Source organism: Neomonachus schauinslandi, chromosome 1, assembly GCF_002201575.2.
Source record: "Neomonachus schauinslandi chromosome 1, ASM220157v2, whole genome shotgun sequence".
Taxonomy (NCBI): domain Eukaryota; kingdom Metazoa; phylum Chordata; class Mammalia; order Carnivora; family Phocidae; genus Neomonachus; species Neomonachus schauinslandi.
In genome coordinates, this window is record NC_058403.1 from 71,362,097 (window position 1) to 71,367,300 (window position 5,204).

A 5,204-nucleotide genomic window follows, 5' to 3' on the forward strand; every position below is an offset into this window, starting at 1 on the left:
AAGTATATGAAACCTCTTTAAGAATCATGGAAATGCGACTTTCAACAAGAATGAGATGCCGTTTCTATCCATCGGCTTGGCAAACAGGAAAAGTGCCGGTGTTCGTGAAGAGGTGGGGAGGCCCCCGTGGGCCGGGAGGGAGGAGGTAAATTGGTAAACTGCACTGAGAGCTCTTTGGGGGTAGATGGTGGACCTTAAAATGTGCACACCCAAGGACCCAGTGATCCCTTTCTAGATCATGTTCTAGTCTAGAGCAGTGCTTCTCAAACTATAGTTTGCATCCAAACCACCTGGAGGGTTTGCTGAAACAGATTACTTGGCCCCAACTCCAGGGTTTCTGGTTCAGTCTGAGGTGGGGCCTGAGAATTCTCATTTCCTCTAAGTTCTCAGGCAATGCTGATGCTGCTGGTCCTGGGGCCGCACGTGGAGGACCACTATTCCTGTTAAATTCTTGCTTCTGTGCACAGGAGAACATGCCCAGTGATGTTCATTGTGCCATTTCTTGGAGCAAATATGAGAAACAAACCCAAAGTCTATCTGTAGAGGTGAGGAGAAAGATCCCGTGGCATACGACATATTACACAGTGGATTATTATATGACAGTTAAGTGAAGGAACAAATAAGTTTATTTCAACATGGGTAGCTCTAGAAGGATGTAAGTTGCCGGGTGTTATATACAGTAAAAAAACCTTTTTATTGGTAAGTTTAAAAACAATTTAAAAGGGATGCCTGCGTGGCTCAGTCAGTTAAGCGTCTGCCTTCAGCTCAGGTCATGATCCCAGGGTCCTGGGATTGAATCCTGCATCAGGCTCCTTGCTCAGCAGGGAGTCTGCTTCTCCCTCTGCCCCTCCCCCTGCTTGTGCGTTCACTCTCTCTCTCTGACAAATAAATAAATAAAATCTTTAAAAAAAATTTTTAAAAATCCAGTTCTAGGTAATCAATACAATACAAGTACTACAACATAATTTGGATGCACATCTAATCTATAAAGCTGCTGTCTCTGGAGAGAAAGGGTGGGTACTAGGACCCAGGAAAGAAGATATAGAGGCTTCTTCAATCTGTTGTCTTATTCTTTAAAAAATAAAATAAGATCCAAATAAAAATATGATCTTTCGTCATTTCATGGAGCGGTTCCATGGGATGTATTATATTGGTCCTTGTGCTTTTCTGTATTCTGGCAATGAAATTTTAAAAAGAGCAACGCATGCTCATTGTAGAAAATCAGAAAACGCAGGAAAGTACAAAACCAGAAATTATAAGCACTCACAGATCCACTGTGAATGTGTTGATATTCTTTCCAGTTTGATTTACTTATGAGAGAGAAAACAGGGCTCATACACATTGTTTACCTTTGTGTGTCCATCCTGCCTAATATGATATTGTAAATAGTTTACCACGCATCAAATTGTTTTGAGCAATGTCCTTCTATTTAGCTACCTAATGATCCAATCTACTGTGGGATTTTAGTTAAACAATCCCCTACTGGTCTTTCAGATTTCTGGGTTTTCACAGTTATAAATAACAAGGTGATGCCTATCTTACAACATCCAGCTTTGCTCAGGTTACTTGCTGCTCTGCCTGGGGGCAGCAGTGTCCCTGAGTTTTGGGTCACAAGGCAGGTGACCCTGTCTGTCCCACTGGGCCTGGGATGGGGTGGCTTGGGGGTATGAGTGATCCAGGTCTGTGTGGGGGTGGGCCTTGGGGACCATGAAGTTTCTGGAGCCCTGCAAGTCCTGAGCAATGTGTGTGGTTCATAGAGCGAGCCTGCAGGGGCCCCCTCCTGCTCCCTCCAGACAGGGTTTCGGCATCCCTCTGCTGTGCAGGACTTGTGTGACCCTGGGGCGGGGACCCGGGGCAGTTAGAGATGACAAGTCGTGATCTAGATAGAGATGCAGGCGCAGCCACAAGGATTACAACTTAAGGTATCAAGTGGGAGCAAAGCCCAGGAAGGGCCCCCGGAGTTCTGAGGAGGGAGTGGTCAGTTCAGTGCAGGGAAGGCAGCTGGGGAGTTTTTGGGAAAGAGGTTACATCAACAGTAGGTGTTTTGTTTTGTTTTTGTTTTGCAATTTGTATCTTTTTGTCAGCTTCATTGAGGTGTATTTCACGCATCACAAAATTCAGCTATTACAAATGTATAATTCAATGATTTTTAGTAACTTTACCGAGTGGCACGAGTATCAACATAAATTGGTTCTAGAACATTTTCAGCCTCCCAAAAGATCCCTCGTACCATGTACGGTTAGTCCCCACTCCCACCTCCATCCCTAGGCAACCACTAACCTACTCTCTGTCTCCAAATTCACAGGATTCTGTTGTAAAGGATGGAAACTGGACCTGAAATTAATCACAGGGGAAGTGCAAGAGCCTGGGGTCACAGGTGGTTACTTCTTGATAGCAGAAAAACAGCTCTCTAGCCTCCAACTTTGCCATCTGGGGCGGAATTCTGAACTTGGAAGCTTCATGCAGTCGACACTCTGCATGCCCTAGAAGCAAGGCTTTGGTCAGGGAACTCTTCTCTTCCTTGTACTTCTTGGGTGGCTGGCTTCCTATTCTTCCCACGTCCCCAACCTTGCTCAGGTGGAGGCAGGGCTGACCTTGACTTTGAAAACACATCTGGCTGTGGCTTCTCTGGCCTGGCCATCACAAACCAGCTGGCTGGGAAGTCCCTGGAGGCCGCAGGAGCTCCAGATGATACGGCAGAGCCACGTGAACAGCACAGCGAAGGTCTGTACTCTCTTGCCGTCATCTGCCCGGGTCCCGCTGTGCTGGGGGTCCTTGTGGTCTCCGCCCAACTTAGACCCAAACATCCTTCACCCTGAAAACGAGAGAAGTGCGAGCAGATCGTCTTTATTTAGTTTGCCTTTGTATGATCAGGTGTGCTTGGAGATGCTCTGGGTTGTAGCCTTTAAAATAACATTTCCTCCCTAATTTCAAAGTAATGCAAACTCAATACAGAAGAATAGTACAGTAAAACAAAAATCAGGTCACCTCTCTGGTCGCTCCTGAAGATGACCACTCCTGCTGCATTTAGGGGGTATATACCTCCTGTCTTTTCTCTCCACCTGCCAGGTGTTTTGTTGGCTTCCATTAAATCCCCACAGTGGCAGGGTAGGAAGGTGTTTGGACGACCCTATGCCAGCCAGGCTCTTACTGTCAGGGAGGTCCGACCCTGGGGTTCCCACTCTGGCTTGGACACCAGCTCCTTTGGGCACTTTAAATCAGTTGTTTAACCTTGATTTGAGCTTCTCTCTCTGACAACGATCCAAATACTTGGCTCTGGGGAGCGAGTCCTTCTGCCTGAAGCATTATCTGCTATGTAAATAAAGCAAGACAGTCAACCTGAAGCTATTAACAGCTCTCAATTCTCTCAAGACTTTCTGGGCAGCAGGCTGCAACACATCTGAGATAATTCAATTTTTACAGAAGCTATTTCCATTCATCACTTATTAATGACTCCCCCAACTGACACAATTAAGTAGATCTAGGATTAAAAAAGAGCCCCATATTCATTTCACATCTATCTAATTACCCTGAAGTTCATGGGCTTGGAGGAATGTGGAAATGGCCTCCATTCTTCTCCTTTGTACGTTGCACGTTGCATTTCTCTCTGGGTTTGGCTTCGGCCCCAGAGGGAGGCAGCCTGTGGGGTGTGGGCGGAGACACAGGCTCCGGGCCTTGAGCTGGAGGGCAGAGGACAACGGGATGGAAGGGATGGCACAGGGCTTCTCCTGTGTCAGCGTTAGGAACTTGAGGTGCATCCTCCCATGTAATCCTCCGTGAACTCTGCGAGTTAGAGATTCACATCCCCATTTTGGACGTAGGAAATTAGGGCTCAAAGAGATTGTGTGACTTACTCAAAGTCACACCAGCTGGGGAGCAGCAGAGCTAGGGCTGGGGTCCAGCCAGCTGGTGTGACCTCAGCGTCTTGGCACTTCCCCTAATCCACGCTGCCAGTAGCTCATGCAGCTCAGCCTGGCACACTCCAATATTCTGCCACGGAGGTAGAAGAGCTAAAGAGTGTGGATTTTCCACTGCTATGGGAATAAAGCACTCCCTTTTTCCCCCCCAAGGAATAGAGGTGGCAATGAAAGAATTCCCAGAGAATCCAGTGGAGCCAGGAAAGGGGAGTCCTTGCCCACCATCCTTCCCTAGGGCAGGCCCCGAAGGCAGGACTGGCTCCTGTTCTCCGGCAGCCTCGCCCACTGAAACCCCTGGGCCCAGGGAGGTTCTGTTCAGCCCGTGTGACCTTGGACGTCTGTCATCTTCCTGCCCCAGAGGGCTGGGAGGCAGCCCCGGCCTGGAGCAAAGGATGAAGGCAGAAGGTGAAAAGGCCAAGGATCTGAGTAAGTGTGAGGCGGCAGGGGCCACTGGACCTGGGAACACAGGTGTGGCTGCTTCATGGGCACCGATGGAGGAGTTTGGATGGTATTTTGGCTGCCCGCGCTCTAGGGCAGTGGTGTTCACAGCGAGGGACCCGAACCCCTGCAGGTACCAGATGCAGCCACGGGGTCTCGAGGAGCACTGCGTGTCTGAAAGGATCCAGTGTCCATGGTCCTCTTTCCTGGAGCTGATGTCCCTGGGGCGCACCGCGCTTCACTCTAACCCTCCCTCAGGAGTAAAAGATGAGATGCCCTCACCCCTTGAGGGATGTGAGAACTCCCAGGTTATAAACAAAGGAGAGGATTAATCAAACCACCCCAAACCCTTAGGGCATAAAGCCTTCCGGGTCCACACACATTTCTGTTAAAGGGTGAATGAAGCCTGGCCTTAGAAACGAAAAGACTCCATTTTAAACCTGCGAATCCTAAGACACCCAGCTAAGGAAGAGAACTCAGAGTTCAGCCTCCTCACTCCCCATCCATCTTCTAAGTGAGAGAACAGGGAGCCAGAGAGAGAAGGGGCTCACTCGTCTGAGATTCCACAGTGAGTCAGTGACAGGGCAGGGACCAGGAGCCGGGTGCCCTGGTCGGGACATGGTTCTCCCGGTCAAAGCATAGCCCCGCTTGATTCTAGACATGCAGCCTTGGGAGAGTCGCCTCACCCCTCTGAGTCCCAGCTTCCTCCTCTGCTAAAGTGAGGCTAATAAATAGTACTCCCTTGTGCGGTGTAGGGAGGATGAAGTGGGCTAATATGTGTGACGTGCTTGAAACAGTAATTTATAATTGTGAGCTCTTGCAGTAGTGACCTGCTCTAATAAACATATC